The sequence below is a fragment of the Schistocerca piceifrons genome, chromosome 8 (assembly GCF_021461385.2).
Source record: "Schistocerca piceifrons isolate TAMUIC-IGC-003096 chromosome 8, iqSchPice1.1, whole genome shotgun sequence".
Classification (NCBI taxonomy): Eukaryota; Metazoa; Arthropoda; class Insecta; order Orthoptera; family Acrididae; genus Schistocerca; species Schistocerca piceifrons.
The window spans coordinates 317,916,390-317,934,119 of record NC_060145.1 but is presented as its reverse complement, the minus strand read 5'-3'; the positions used below and the strand labels follow the sequence as shown (position 1 = coordinate 317,934,119).

The 17,730-nt window shown below is 36.6% G+C and overlaps 1 long non-coding RNA gene across 1 annotated transcript; it reads left to right on the top strand.

Annotated features, from left to right (window-relative positions):
• Positions 1 to 1,227: 1,227 nt before the first annotated feature.
• LOC124711401 lies at positions 1,228 to 7,389 on the top strand. Its single transcript, XR_007005475.1, has 2 exons — positions 1,228 to 1,328; positions 7,041 to 7,389. It is a non-coding gene; the product is annotated as an uncharacterized LOC124711401 (long non-coding RNA).
• Positions 7,390 to 17,730: the final 10,341 nt, after the last annotated feature.

Genomic DNA, 17,730 nt, shown 5'->3' with positions numbered 1-17,730 from the left:
GACCTAAAAATGTTTAGGAGGGCGGAAATCTCAAGTACAGACATATGACACAAGTGACACCATATCATCTGATCACGTTCGAAGTCCGTGAGTTCCACGGATAGCCCCTTTTTGCTCTCGCACGATTATAACTACTGAAGTCGCTGATACGGAGTACCTGCCAGTAGTTGGTAGCACAGTGGTTCAAATGGCTCTGAGCACTATGGGACTTAACATCTGAGGTCATCAGTCTTCTAAAATCTACTTAAACCTAACTAGCCTAAGGACATCACACACATAAATGCCCGAGGCAGGATTCGAACCTGAGACCGTAGCAGCAGCGCGGTTCCGGACTGAAGCACCTAGAACCGCTCGGCCACACTGGCCGGCGCAGCACCATGCTCCTAATATGAAAAACGTATGTTTCTCCGGGTGTACGGATACTTTTGATCACATAGTGTATTAATCATATACAGTTAATTTTTCTGAGATATAATGAGTCTCACCTTTCTCTACGATAATGATGTAGGCTGAAGAAATGGATTAAAATTTGAACCAGCACCAGGATTCGAGTCTGGGCCTCCTTCTTACGAGACATATGTCCTATGTGAGGAACATCGACTATATGATTAATATATCACCTATTGCTGAGGCACAGGCAAGTTTGACCCCATTTCTCTCATCGCTAAGGTGCTATTGCGATATCAGAGAGCTTCAGCAACACTGAGTTTTCAAGGGGGCTGGCAAAGTCCTGGGCACGAATTGGAATTTGGAATGCGAGAGGCAGTAATGCTGTCCACGAAGCTATGGCAGCCAGTGTGTCAGGGTGGCGCAATGGGTAGTGCGTCCATATAGTCAGCAGGATACCTGGCGCTGGTATAAATTTAAATTCATTGCTTCAGTCTGTCTCATTATCAATATATGTCACGAACATCACCTGTATATGATTAGCACAACAGAGAGGTCTGTTGAACAGAAATTTACTTCATCATCTCTAACCCACTTATCTGGAAAATATTGGCAGTGACAATTTCATTCATCACCAAGAGTCGAATCGGCTTGTCTCCGAGTCGAGGGCCTCTGCACAGAAGTGCGTTAGCGACTTCAGCTGTCATTTCGTCGTCCTGCGCGATACACATTTCCGGCATCTTAACAAAATGTGTTGTTGTCCGATGCAGACAGCTGCAACAGCAGGCCTCACGCGATATTTGCTTCTCTCTTCCACTTCGCAGAGCACGTAGTCGTCGCCAGCGCATCGTGTATATAAGGGACGAGGAGACGCCAGAGCAGCATCAGTCGTCATGGCAGCCTCCACCAAGTCTCTCCTGCTCCTCTGTCTGGCTCTCGTGGTAAGTGCGACTGTGTTTCGATCTTCTCTTCACGTAGTGGATTTCATATGACTCGGTACTGCAGCAACACTTATCAAGGTAGGGTCATTTGGTGTGTCTCAAATGAAATCTGTGTCTCAATTGAGGCTTTCTTGGCAGTGAAGAAGCAACGTGACAGCTTGGATGTAGAGTCGTCAACAGATGTGAAAGTAACATTAAGCATTCCGGATGGTGCAAAAATTGTCAGCTTGTTCCAAAATGTCAAGAAATGTGAAACTGAACACTTCTCAAAACGCAGAAACGTATTATTTTTCGTCTTCTAGTGCTGATCCATTCCGGATTTTGATAACGTTCATAGCTGTATCACTTCTTCTTGTTCGAAAAAGTTCCTGAGTCGAACTTCTTTAATACGGACTTAAATTTCTTGTGAGTTATCCCATTGGTTGTTAATGTTAGTTCCCAGATATACCATTTTTGTTTACTTTTGCAGTAAGTTTACCATTACCATTTAGATGACAGTTTGGTATATTTTTTTGGCAACGACCATTACTTTTATTTTATTTATGTTCAGTTCAAGCCTATAACACTCAGTACTTGCCTTGATTGAGGACTATTTAAGGTGTCAACCGATATCCCACTGCTTCTTAGGATCTCAGTCACCTCGTAATGTTGTACTCTATTAAAGGCCTTCCGATAATAAAAAGGTTTAGACCTCACAATATATGTCCACACCTCTGGAATAAGACCTGAATGCAGAACAAACGTCATGCGTACCGGCAGTATTTGTGAGGACACACTGTGTGGATGCAATTCCTTCTTCACAAACTTTTTAGATTGTTTTGTGAATATTTTTTAGAAATATTTCCAAGAGATTCTCCGCGAATGTCTAGCACATGCATGTCCGTCTTATCTAGACTTCTGTTGTGCTAGTTTTTCCCGGATCCGAAAAGAAATCTTTGCTCCTCTATGATTTAGAAAGACGCTTACACCTCTCGAGCGAGCAACGACATTAAAACACTAAAGACTAGGCTGGATCGTAACGAATTTCCAGTGCATGCAAAATCAGGGTTCACTAATGTCGAAGAAAATGCTGTTCATGAAGCTTAATATGAAGCTATTTGTAGATACCCTAACACACCGATGGTGGACGCTGTCTAACTTTTTGGGAGAGTTAATCCACAGATCCTACTCCCTCAGCCGAGCCAGCATCAAACATAGGTTTTACAAAACAGTAAAAGGTATAACTTGGTTTCACTTGTGTCCACCTACTGAGATATATCAGAATGTTTTGAGCATTAAAGGTGCTCGTTTTAATATATTTTACGTGTCATAAACAAGTAAGCTGATCGTCCAATTTGAGGTTGAAAAATCTTACTGTTTCTTTTAAGCTGAGAACGGCGTCCGTCAATAGTAATTTTGATGTATATTTTCAAATAACACGCATACTTTTCTGGAGGGAGATTGTAAAACCTACGGCTTCCGTCTACACATTCGACATCATCAACGCCATTTGTATATCATGTGCTGCGACAGATAAATTGGGCCCAGAACTGCGAATGGTTCCACATATACAGGTTGTCTAAACAATGTGTCCCACTGGAGATATTACTAGTCAAATCCTGAAAAGGAACCTGTAGAAACATTTTGCCGGAAGCCAATAATTAGGTATGTTGGGTATGAGTCAACTCGATACCATGGAATAACACTTTGGCTTTAAGTATCCGCACAGGCAGGAATCTGATGAAGCACACGTCAGTGGGGCTGTTCGACCAATTAATCTCTCATTCAACGTTTGTGTTAGTCTCTGTCGTAGTATAGATAATAGGAAGGTGACCTCTCTTGCGTAAATTACATTCCTTTTCTTTCTGCGAGGGTGGCGTTGTCCAGTGTAGCGGGCAATTTTTCGTTCGACATTTGATGATAAATAGCACGTGTTAATTAGGCCGGTGAAATGATGGTTACTCCCAGATATGTTTTGATTGTTTTTGAATTCAGTGATTGACTGCCAATAATATGATCGAACAATAATGAATCTTTCTGCCATTTTATGCTCAATATGTTACATTTGTTTATGTTGAAGATGAATCTTCAGGCCCTGCACCAAGCATCTACCCTCGATACACCGAACATTTACTGTCTCCACACCTTCTTGCTTTTCACTGCACTTTCCTGGAGTTCCAGCTTTCCTATATAAAACAGAACCAGCCACAAAAAGCTTCACAGAGCTTCTGTGAACACATCACAGCTCTGTATCAGTCCCTTGTGGTACTCTCAGCCTGATCATTTCACCCAGTTAAGAACAACAGGTCAAAGTTTTATCTGCTGGAAAGTCCTGAACACGCTCACAAAGTTTGTCCAGTATTCTGTAAGTTTGTATGTTGCTCCCTAGGTGACAGTTCAAAGCTGTACTGAATGACTTCCAGAAGTCAAGGAGCATGGTATAAACCTGTCCACTGTTATCTACTGCCCTCCAGATCTCACGGAGTGCGCCAACCACAATCCCCATCCAACCAACCAACGATACCAAATATATGCTTATGTCTTGCTTTCATGACCAATCGACAGTTTGCATCTGTCCACAGATGTTTATTGTTGTAATACATTGTCACTCTGTGTGTAATTAACTATCCTCTCTGTGGGAATCCGATTTCATTCGTTAGTAAAGGGCAATTTCGACGCAAAGGATGTTCAGCAATCCATCAGAGAACCCATCTATAATTTGAGATGGTGGTCTTTTGGCACGAGGGCTTCAAAGCACGATAAGTAATTATGATTTCGTGTGGCTCAGTTACCGCGTGCAACTCTTTCGAATAGAAACGACTTTGGCGATTTGTGTGGCACTAATTCAACCCAGTTATCCAGCCGGGCAAAGGAAAGTAAAATTTAACATGGAGTCCGAAACACATATCGTTCCTCGCGATTCTTTTACATCACATAGAGGTGAATGACAGATCAAACAAATGAAAATTTGCGACCGGGATTCAGTCTGCAAACCTCTCGATCTCCAGACACGTACTTTACTGCTACACCACCGCGCTCTATGTGATTTCGACAAAGTAACAGCTCGTGTAGTGCTGAACTCACAAAAGCGTGGTTCATGCCCTCAGTAGTTTCAGTTCGTCGCAGTCTGCTTCTAGATTGTCTCCTCCTCGATACATTCGTCCCTCTCCACTCCTTGTGTGGACAGCACGAGACCTCCCAATTTCTCAATCCGAATCGTCCCTTTATATGCAAATCTTTATAACACACTGCTGAACATTTTTTTCAGTTGCAGTATGACACTGTACGTGTAGTTCGCCGTGCACTGCACATGTCAGTCGATTAACGCAGGTAACTAAACCATACCAAAGTACCACGATTGTTACTTCCCGCATGAAATAATAGGACTTCAATTCACTATTCACATTGTTCGCAAGGAATAACCAATTTCCTTCTGGTCAGCACTACGTCAAAACGATATCTACGGAATGGACGACGTAGAAGACAGTTGAAAGTGCGTTCTCTGACAACAGCATCCATAGGAGACTAAGTAAAGACACGAAAGAGAAGAAATGAGAAAAGTACGTCAGGACGAAGGCAGCTTACACATCTCTACACTGACCTTTCTCAACGCATGTAAAATGGTCCTTACCTCAATAAATAATTCGTCCCATTCTAATATTTATAGGAAATGTTTTTATAGTTTTGATAAATACCGTCTCCTGTTAATATATACGATCCCTTGTTTTAAACACCTTATATAACTAGAAGCATATTGAGATACGACAAATGTGCATTTACATCTGTTCTCTGCAAACCAGTGACACTCTCCCATTTGTCAGACAAATATGTGACCAACAGTACTGTAGTTTGTTCATACGCTCAAAACAGATGAAGACAGATGAATACAATCCTGGATGATTCTCTCATGGATTTTATACGCAATTTCCTTCGTAGAGTCATAACATCTTCCCAGTACCATACCAATGAAACCAAGTCCGTGACTTAATTTACCTATGATTAGTCCTACGTGATCATTCCATTTCACATCCCCACAAAAATGTTATCTCCCCCTCCCTCCCTCCTCAGAGTTATATCCATGAGTTGAATGATTCCAGTTGTGACTCATTTTTATTTTTGGAAATTTACAAGGACTTGCCAACCTTTGCGCTAGTTTGAAACCTTGCAAGAATCGACGGAGTATATGTGCAGCTTTTTCATAGAGTAATCTATTATAACGCTATTTTCTGTGAGAGGTGTTAGATTATTATGTACATTGTCTGCTAGATCATTGACATACGATGGACTGCAGTAGTCCCGACACACTTTCCTGCAGCAGTCGTAAGGGTACTTATACAACTCTCGGTGGCCTCTGTAGAAGATAGCATGCTCCATCCTCCCTAACAAGTCCTCAATATATGTACAAACTGTATTTGGTACTACATCAAATCGTACTTTCTTTAATGAGCGTTGGTGTAGTACTGAGTCAAATTCTTTTCTGAAGCCACGGGATGTGTAATCTAGCTGATTTCTTAGATCAGGTCAATCTATAAAGAAAATTTAGAGTGATCGGTTCCAACTTATTTCAGTTCCTACTGTACTGAGACTAATTTTGTGTCATCAATTTCTGAACGCTTTGATTCCGCTCACCACAAAAACCTTTTCTATACCAATCTCTTGATGTCAGAGTTGCACATGCAGTTATGAAACTTCTTCAGTTATTTGTTGGATATATACCAGACTTAGTCATATCCTACAGTTTTTATCCTGTACGTATCCTAATTGCCATAGAAACTATTTCTTTATGCCTTAACACACGACCAGTCATCGTGTCCGTATTTCTTATCAGTGTTTTCCACATATTTCTCTCTTCGCCGATCCTGGAGAGATTCTCCTCATTTCTCATCTTATCAGTCCAACTAATTTTCAACATACTTCTACAATCCCACATTTCAGAGATTTTGATTCTGTTTTTTCCGAATTTCTCCCACAGTCACCTCCATAAAATGCTCAGATATGCATTCTTATAAATTTCTTCCTTACATTAGGATCGATTCTTTATAGCGATAGACTTCTTTGGTCGAGGAATTCCCTCTTTGCCTGTGCTAGCCTGTTTTTTATACTTTCCTTGCTTCTTTCATCATGTGTTGTGGTGCTTCCAAGGTAGCAGGATTACTTGACTTCATCTACCTCCAAGTCTGCAGTTTTGATGTAAACTTATATGGGTCTCACTTCTGTTGTTCCTCAATACTTTCACCTCTCTTTCTTTCACTCACAGTGCATATCCAAGCCTGGAAGCCATGATTCTTTTCAACACAATTCTTTCTCGCTTTCACTAATAATACCAATATCATTACTGAATCTCATCATTGATATGCTTTCAATTTGAATTTTAATCCCATTCCTGAACATGCCTTTTATTTCCATCTCTGTTTTTTTTTCCGTTTATAGACTGAACAGTAGGGATAGAAGTCTACACCTCTGCCTTAAAACCTTAAAATCAGAGTACTTCGTTCTGGGTCCTGCATTATTATTTTTATTCTTGGACGTTGTACATATTATCCGATTTTTTTTCCTGATTTCCATCTATTATCCTGAGAATGTCGAACGCCTTGGACCTTTGTACATTGTCGAACGCTTTTGCTAGATTAGTGAATCATACGACCACATCTAGATTTTTCTTAAGACATTGTGACTGAAAAAGGAGTTGATGGTTGCGTCAGTTTCGAAAGCAACTTGTCGCTTTGTCTGCAGGTCGTGGCCGCGATGGCGCAGGAACCTGCAGACGTACCAGCGGTCCCTAGCGGAGATGCCGCCAGCAACCAGGAGCCGGTACAGCCGGTGGTGGGCGACGGAGCTGCTGGGGACCAGGCGCTGCAAGACCGCTGGGGGGCGTCCATTTCCTTCCATACTGGCTGAGCGGACTGCTGGCACATTCCAGAAATAGGAGGCTCTAGTTTGTTATAAACGTTTCTTTCTTTACAGATTAGACATTTTAAATATTTTTTCTGTTTCTATATCAAGAGCTTCCTTTTCATTTCTCAAAACTATAAACGAAAATGTATTACAAATGAATAAATAAATTTTAGAATTCAAAAAAGCATTACTGACTTTGTTTAGCTACTAAATGTTAGGTAATAATGTACCACCGAGCAAGGTGGCGCAGTGGTTAGACACTGGACTTGCATTCGGGAGGACGACGGTTCAATCCCGTGTCCGGCCATCCTGATTTAGGTTTTCCGTGATTTCCCTAAATCACTCCAGGCAAATGCTGGGATGGTTCCTCTGAAAGGGCACGGCCAACTTTCTTCCCCATCCTTCCCTAATCCGATGAGACCGATGACCACGCTGTCTGGTCTCCTTCCCCAAAAACAACCAACCAACAACAATAATGTACCCACACAACCCTATTTATTTTCTGGTTTCCGTCTGGTCTCTCACCTATCAATAAAAAAGTCTGTATATACCCTGAGCATTCACTGATGGAGATGGAAAGTTTTATACCATGGCGCACCAGACTGACATCTGTACAATAGAAATGGAAATGTCTGCGTTCACGTCACCGATAGCTTTGAAATTTTGACACAACATTGCATTGGAACAGGAGCGTGTTTTTATATACCTACTAGAGCGCCATATGGTACATAACTAGATATATAATAATAAAGGGGATTCGTTTTTTTGGAAAACCTCACCTTCGTTTTTTGAACTTCTAAATTCTTTAAAAGTTCTTCACCGATTGCTTCGAAATTTTGACACAACATTGCAGGGAAATTTAGGTGTGCTTTTACAAACCTATTTTTAATATATATGATAAATAAATATGAAATATATAAAGGGGAAATATTACTATCAAAGATCTCGAAAAGTTGTTGACTGAATTACTTCAAATTTTTCACAGTTATCTCGTGAACATTCGGACCCACATTGGCTATATCATTCAGTATGTGTAATGTATAAAAATATATGTCATATATAAAGGGGAACAATGTTACAAAAAATTTTAAAAAGAGCTCGACCCATTTACTTCGAAATTGTACCTACTACTGTTATAAACATATGGATGCATAAAGGTTCTATATTTTTTGTATATATAATAAATCTGTGAAATATATAATAAAGAAACATTAGTTGTAGTTATGATTTTTTGGCCTATTTTTAGAATACTACTACAAAATCTGAATTTCCAATAACAATAAACAAGGCTCATTTTCAGAGAGAGGGGGAATTGGTGATGGATGGTGGGGTGGGGGGACATTGACGTTCAAAACAGAAAGTATGAAGTGGTGAGAGGCAGGGGCAGGAGGAAATGTTGAGGGAGAGGGCAGGAGTAGATGGACAGAGAAAGGGCGAGGAGGTGTTGGACAGATACAGGAGGGAAAGAGAAGGGCAGGAGGAGGTAAAGAGAGATAGGGAGGCGAAGATGCAAAAAAAGAGGGGGAAAAGCTGACGGATAGAGAAAGGGGGAGGAGGAGGAGTTGAGCAAAGAGTGGGGCAGGAGAAGATTGAGAGAGACAAGGATGAGAAGGAGATTAGAACGTGTATACAATTCTCATATATATTAGAAATATGTATTAGAAATGTGTGTTTTCACTTTTCTTGCTTTTCTATTTAACCATACAGCCACAGTAATACATGGCCAAGAACAGCTAGTGTATTAGTATTTCTGGAGACTTAGATAACATAACATGTATTACGCGATTTAACATTCATCTCATTTGGAACTGATGTCCAAGATGAATATTAGTATGAGATGTGGCAACCACAGGCACGAATAAATTTTTGTAACCATTGCAGGATGGAAGCTAACAGCCTCTGAGCATCATCTTGAGTAATAACGAGCTATGCCTGAAACTGATACTATCATTTTATGAATAAAACCGTCTGGAGATTGGTATGAAAGTGTATCTCTTCCAGCCTGTTGACTTCTGACTTTTTGATGATTTTTCTTACGTTTCGCCAGCCTGAGTGGCTGACTTTGTCAATGCTTCACCCTCCATTAGTAGCGGTGGACCAGCAATGGAGGGTGAAGCTTTGAGAATGCCAGACACATGTGCTGGTGAAATGTCAGAAATATCATCAAACAAATTTCGGCCACAGAACCAGAGACAGAAACCAACAGACTGTTTGTCAACAAATGGTCTCGAAAGCTTCACAATTCTGAACGTCTTCCCATCGTAATCCCAGATATGGTCTATTGGTAATATATCAGTGGACTGGACAGGCTGCCTTACGGCCACCACGTTCCTTAAGGGGTTTGTGTTGTGAACCGCAATGTTGGTTCTTCCGTTACTGAGTTAGAACACGCCGTCTGCCATCTAAGCCATGAATGGCATGACAACATCTCTTTGGATGTTGACATTCCTCTTTCTTTCGGTGCCTGGTGGGAAAAATTGTTGAAGTATTCCGTCCTGTACAGTTTGCATTACTTGGCTATGATGCGATAATACCAGATAAAATAAACAATAAAGCACAGGAACTATACAGAAATTTACAATAAGTAATCATAAACACACACATTGGCAGACAAAACGAAATGCACAACAATTGAACAGAGGGTAAGCAACAAATGATACATTATGACATATAACAACAAAACCACATATTAAAAAGACAGATGCTCAGCATAGCATATAGAATAATCAGCACAACACAGTACAAACTCAGAGGACGAAATACTGACACTGATCAATACTGCTAATCTTGTATGTACCAACTAACGAGAAATTGCTCTCTGCATGTAAATGTTATCCAAACATGTAGTAATTTCAGGGCCAGAAAAATAGAATGTCTAAGATCATTAAAAAGTAGAAGTTCCAGCTCAACATTTGCAGAGATTCACCATCTAACAAATATAGAAATCGAATTGAAAGAGCTCAAAACTAGGAATAACTTTTGCAAACACGGAACGATTGAAGCGAATTATCATATATAAAATTCAATAGGGAAAGGAAAAAACCGTACTTAATGAATACATGTCACTTTGTAGTAAAACGTTACTTAAGACACAAAGGAATTACAGATATTGTTGGAGTGGGTATTAATTTAAATCGATGGGGAAAATTCAAAATTTGTGCCAGACAAGGATTCGAATCTAGGCCTCCTGCTTACTAAGCAGATGTGCTGACTACAGCACCATCCAGACCCAAGTGGCACCACAACTGTAAGGAATACCTTAGCATGCCTCCCAACATCTAAATTCTCAGCTTATCCACACACTACTAATGTAGTGTCCCTTGCCCATTGTTCCTAGATTTTCACAGCTATTTGCCAATTGCTGTAAGAGTTCAAGGCTTTCTTCCTTTGGTTCTTGTCCTGCGCCTAAGTGTTGTCAGCCATGTTATTACGTATTTGGCAGTGTTAGTTGCAGAGGACAGCTGGATGCCATTCCTGCCCCCACCTCGAACTCCACGGGATGTAAGTAGAGTACCACAGCTGTCTGCATCTAGTGTAACCCATGAAATAGTGTGAACATGTTCAAACGTCTGTGAGTCTTGTAACTAAGGCGGAACGTGGGGACCAGCCCAGTGTTTACTAGTGGGATGTGGAAAACCGCCTAGAAACCACATACAGGCTGACCAGCATACTGGCCCTTGTTGTTAATCCGCTGGGCGGAGTCGATCCAGAGCCTGCACACCTACTCGATTCCAGGAAGCATTGCATTAGCACATTTGGCTACCCTGGTGGGTATCTATCTATCTATCTATCTATATATTATCATATATAAAAATCAATAGGAAAAGGAATAAACCATACTCAATGAATACATGTGACTCTGTAACGAAAACGTTATGACCACCTGCTTAGTAGCTTGTTTGTCCACCTTCGGAATGAAATACACCACTGATTCTACATATCAGGGTTCCAGCAGTTTGTTGACAGATTTGTGGTTGTGTGTGGCTTAGATGTGTATACACAGGTCATGAAAGGGTTCAGGTGGTTCGCAGTTGTCAACTTGTATTTGATTACTACCACAGGTCTCATGCAAGTGCAGAAGAATGTCTCCTGTAGCATAATCCTGCTCGCACCAGGCTGTGTCCATGGTGGGCTGAAGGTTCTGAGTCACCATTCACCATGATGAGGGCGTTTGTGGAGGCGACCATCAACCAACTATAGCCAAAATATGATACACCCAAAGAACTGGTAGATTCCATTCACTAACGGTCGAATCCAAATTGTCCCGTACCCATTGCAATCGTAATTGACGATGTTGTTGTGGCAAGAGGTGAAAACATAGAGGGTCTGTTGCAAAATTCCATGTTCAATAACATACAGTTAAGAGTGTGCTTCGAAACACTTCTACATGCACCAGAGTAATTATCCCATGGCGATTCAAGTGGAGGCAACAAAAAGCCAATGAAATCGTTTTCCACTCATTAAAAAGCACAATTTTCAAAGCAAAAATTTTCCCACTCTTCATGAAGTGCTCACAGTTTGATTAAAATTAAGAGATACCAAATCATAAAATAATAAATTAAAATTATAAACATAAAATAATTAATTAATCACTTATAATGTTCATATCAAATTATTTTTATTTGAATTTCATTACATTTTTTTATTTTTCTCGAAAATCTAAAATTAATGTCTATCTAAAACCTAAACAAATTTTTATATTTAAAAAATATTAATTTTTCGTTACAAACACGAAATAAAATCGACCAGCTTAGAAGATTTTCATAATTATTATAGAGCAAATACGCTGAGAGGTTATTTTAAATTCACTAAAGAAGAACTTAATTCATTTATCGATAATTGTAATGAGAATTATTTGGATCATAAAACTGTAAAAGAACTTCAAACATTTGTAAATCAAAAAATTCAAAAATTTATCCTTTACTATCTATCAATTATTGTTGTTGTAGTTGTTGTCTTCAGTCCTGTGACTGGTTTGATGCAGCTCTCCATCCTACTCTATCCTGTGCTAGCTTCTTCATCTACCAGTACTTACTGCAACCTACATCCTTCTGAATCTGCTTAGTGTATTCATTTCTTGGTCTCCCTCTACGATTTTTACCCTCCACACTGCCCTCCAATGCTAAATTGCCTCAGAACATGTCCTACTAACCGGTCCCTTCTTTTTGTCAAGTTGTGCCACAAACTCCTCTTCTCCCCAATTCTATTCAGTACCTCCTCATTAGTTATGTGATTTACCCATCTAATCTTCAGCATTCTTGTGTAGCACCACATTTCTAAAGCTTCTAATCTCTTCTTGTCTAAACTATTTATCGTCCATGTTTCACTTCCATACATTGATACACTCCATACAAATACTTTCAGAAACGACTTCCTGACACTTAAATCTATACTCGATATTAACAAATTCCTCTTCTTCAGAAATGCTTTCCTTCCCATTGCCAGTCTACATTTTATATCTTCTCTACTTCGACCATCATCAGTTATTTTGCTCCCCAAATAACAAAACTACTTTACTACTTTAAGTGACTCATTTACTAATCTAATTCTCTCAGCATCACCAGACTTAATTCGACTACATTCCATTATCCTCGTATTGCTTTTGTTGATGTTCATCTTTCAAGACACTGTCCATTCTGTTCAAATGCTATTCCAAGTCCTTTGCTGTCTCTGACAACATCACAATGTCATTGGCGAACCTCAAAGTTTTTATTTCTTCCCCATGGATTTTAATTCTTACTCCCAACGTTTCTTTTGTTTCCTTTACTGCTTGCTCAATATACAGATAGAATAACATTGGGGATAGACTAAAGCCCTGTCTCACTCTTTTCTCAACCAGTGCTTCCCTTTTGTGCCCCTCAACTCTTAAAAGGATATACTTAACTTAATAAACAACAATTAATTAAATGAGTTATGTGGTAAGCAGTATGAAACCAGTTACTTCTTTTAATTTTTTGCTACAATTAATTCTACCATACACATGTTTTCGAGCCACTGAGGCCTCATCATCAGATGGAGGTGTTACAAGAACATTGTGCTGTGGACCAAGTGTAGCCAGCTGCTGTGCTGATGCTGCTGGCGAAAATCATGGAAATTTAGCAATTGGTGTTGAAACGTTTGTGAAACTGGGAGTTTGTTATGTTTTAGCTATTTACAGTGCACTGTCTTATGGTATCCATAACAAATATATTCCTATAATTTACATTACAAGCTATGTGCACAAATATATACAGTACTTAGCTGCACTTGGTTTTACTATGACTCACAGACAGTAAATGCTGGATGTCTTTACAAAGAATATCAGTCAAGTAGTAAATTAAATTATTGAAAAAGCAAAAATTAATTTTCTTATACAATTAACAGACATTGAGAAATCTGAGAAAAAACCAAATATTTCAATAAATTGTTTATTTCCATGAGGGGGGAAAACCTGACATCTATCCTATTTTGCTACAAAAAACAAACAAGAAAAGCCTTGTTTTTGCTGGTAGATTCTTATTTGGTGCTTTTATTACCTTATTAATTTCTTTTCTTGTTGTACAAAAGACAAATCACTTTAATTGCATTCTCCTTTTATATTGAAAAATCCCTAAAGAATTTAGAAAATGGAAATGAAAAAATAAAAGTTTATATTAAAGTACTGTGTAATAAATGAATTCGTATTTAGACCTTCCTAACAACTTGCTTAAATTTAATAATAAACAAGTTTTAATGAGTATTGATGACAAAATAATCCTTCACCTTTTTTTGAATCGTATTTCCAATACTTTAGGAGATGAATGTCCTCATAGTATTATAAAACATCAAGTTAAAAAAATATTGTAAAATTATTAAAGTTTAAATAACAATAAAACTCCAGAATCTAAAACAATTTATCCCTTCCTTAATTTATCAATGTGCCTGGGTTTTTTTGTTTACTTGCGACTTCCAAAATATTTCCATTATTGGATTTATATAGAAGCTTCACCTTCAGTTCATAAACATGATAATATATAAAATAGGAAACAGAAATAGAAAATTATAAAAAAACAAGATACATAATTAAAACATTTAATCAGAATTCGTAATAGTCATACTGAGTGTCTAAAAGTGACTTTAAATTTAATTGCAGAAAATGTTCTTCCACTAACACAAAATCTAGTATTAAGATCAATATTTTCTCTTTTAGAATCAACAGATAAGAATTTTACCTGTAATTATTATTTTACTTGGACACAAGATAAAAATCTTCAAAAACAAATAAATACTGTTAAAAGTAGACATCCAAACTGGGAAGCCATGTTACATCTCAACTGTGATCCTAATTTGGTTAATTTCTATGTAAGACTGAAAGGAAAATTGAATGTTGTTTGTCATCACAATTATTTCAATCTGTTGGGTAACTACTCATGGGAAAAACTGATTGGTGAAATAATTAAGCCTCTTCAATAAAAGTGAAAAGCCAACTATGTTTCTATAAATATTTTTATATAACATTCATAACGATTTTTATTTACATCTAATACTCAAAACTCAATAAATACATCTGATTCAAACAGCTCAAATTTAAAACTCTTAAATAATTCTGACCTTTGGTCATTCTTATTAATTTTTATTTTAATATCGAAATGTACTCGATCTTCTCTGATAAAACAATTAATATAGTTAGTATAATATTCCATACCAATGACCTTGAAATTATCAATAACAATTTCCATTTACATGTACAAAAATTTTATATAATAATTATATTTTTATCCATCCAACTGTTATGTGAATTATCGAATACTAACCATTTAACATATTCTTCATCTCGTTTCCTTCTTAACACAGATTTTCAACAAGATACATATCACAATAATTTGTTTTTTGTAGTTCTCATTCATAAAAATATGCTTTTAATTCATCTTCACATACAACTTTAATTTATATGTGATTAATTGAGAATAAATAACGCTTTCAACTACAAAAAATTCTATTCATCAGTTAGCTGTATAACCCTTTAAAAATTCCTTTAATTTCAATAAATCTAACTTTATTGGCATCTGTGTATTTAGATTTATCAATAGATACAAATACAGCTGATTTATAATCTTTATCAATTACCCCTATGGCTTCATTTGTACTGTAAAATTCTTGTATTACTGCATTCATCGAATTTGAGACTGTATCTGTCTAATTATAATTATCTTGAAGAGCAAATTACTTCACAAAATATAGTTATATTTAACAGAATCTTTTAATGTTATTGTAGAAAGCTGGATTCATGTTCGATTTTTAATGATACAGTGTCACAAGTCAATTTTTAAACGTCTTAAAAAAAGTTAATGTAATATCAAAATTGTTTGAAGATGAATTATTATTTATATTTTGATCAACAACAACTACTTTATTAAGAACAAAATCATTCTGAAAATGAAAATCATTTGTTTATCTCCTGTAATAAATGATAATTCGATTGTTTGTTTATTCTGGATTTTTCTGCATTCTGAGTGAATATATGTAACAGAATTTGTTTTTCTGCTTCAATTTCTTGTTTTTCTGTTAAGGAATTATTTAGCTGCAGGTTATCTGACTCTAATTCTTGTTTAATAGTGTAACAATTGAATTGTGTTAGAATATTCATATACTCAGCCTTTGTAGAAAGATCTTTTCATTGATTTTCTAAGTATTGTTTAGTAACAGAATCATATTCCCTTACTGCATTTTTTTACTAACTGCTCTCCTTCCTTTAAAACTAATACAAGCCTCAATCGTTTCAAAAGTTTTAGTTAATTCCATGATTCTAAAGCTGATTTTATATTCTCTAATTCTCACAAATTTGTTTTGTGGCCTTTAGGCTGCACCTTATTTCTGAAACCGCTTGTTCACTATATTAAAAATTTTATTAAACTTAGAATTATTGGACAATATCTTTATCACAAATAGACACAAATCACCACATATTACTTCATTAAAATTGTGCATTCATTAACCATTATAAGACAGCTCACTTCAAGTCAGTTCACCAATTCTTTTGGAATATTTCCTTCAAATGAAACAAACACTAATTTTTAATCGTTATTCTTGTATGTCCAATAAGCATATACGTTATCACATACATGTAAATTAAGTATCACATATTCATATTCTCTAGGAGGATTAGGTAATTAATCAATTATAAAGATACAATGAAAGTGTTAGATTTTTAACTGATTTTCAATATATATTACATCGGATTTAGTTAATACTTTAGGATATATCTAAAGGATTTTTTGGAATTTTTTAGTTTTTTTTGCATTGCTAAATCATGTCTTCTTTGTTCTTCTAATTCTTGATCCTTTTGTTTTTTATCTATTACCATTTTTGCTACTGTTCCGACTACTGTATGGAAACAGCAAAATCTGATAATGCCATCAAAATAAATGGAAAGAATCATCCTCCGTGTTTGGCTAATATGGAACCTTCTTTCTTTTTTTGTTAGGTATTCATTAATTTTTTTACAGAACTGGTATGTTATAATAAATTTCCCCCTGCCTTCTTCTGCCTATTTCTTTTTTTAACATAGTTAAAAAATTATGAATACTATGCAATTGATCATTGCTTCATATAATTTTAAGTGCTTTTGAATTAGTCGTGCCACTAAGTAGCAAAGTAAAATTAATGTGAAGGTTATTAATTTATATAGATAATAGTTTTATAAAGATTATTATTTCTATAGTTCCCAACCATTACAATCACCATCTAAACCCATATCCTATTTTGTATTTCCATAAAGTAATCCTCCAATTGCTGTAGCAACTAATTTTTCTCCAGCTGTTGCGTCAGAAGCATGTATTCTTTCTTTTTCAAATAGTTGTAGTTGTTTGTCTGCTTCAGGTCTTTTTATATTTCATTATGATCTCTGTATGCAAAATCATGATTTTTGCAAGCTTCATCTAGTAGATTTATTCCTTGATTTCCTTCAGCTAATCTTCCTTCTAATTTTGTTCCTGACCCATAAACATTACAACCAGGGAGATGCATTTTGAATGGTTATTTGTTAACTAAAGCATTAACTAATTCTTTTCAATATTTTTTCTGTTTTTGGGACTGTGTGTGGCATATTATTCATAAATATTTTCAGATAAAGTACTCCCTTTGTATTGTTGATAATAGCATAACTAAATATATTCTTTAACATTTGTGATCTTCCATCATTTTGATTGTGATACTTTTTATTTCCAGCTAATTCGTCTCTACGAATGACTGCTAATATATTAATTAAATCTAGAATCTATAATATATTACACTGTTTTCTAATTAAGTCTTCATCTCTTTTCTCATCCTCACTCTGCAATGAACCATCTCCATTTCTTTGCCTCAATGCTGACTGAAAATCATCGACAGTTTCTTTTAATAAATATTTATTTTTATTACCTTTACTTGATTTTATTTTAGTCAGATTATTATCAGAATATAATGCTCCTGAATAGTGGAAAAGATACACCTTATTTGATAAATCAGAACCTGTAAATCTTTTATTCATGTTATCCATAGTGATCTGTTTTTTAGATAAAAGATTTATTAA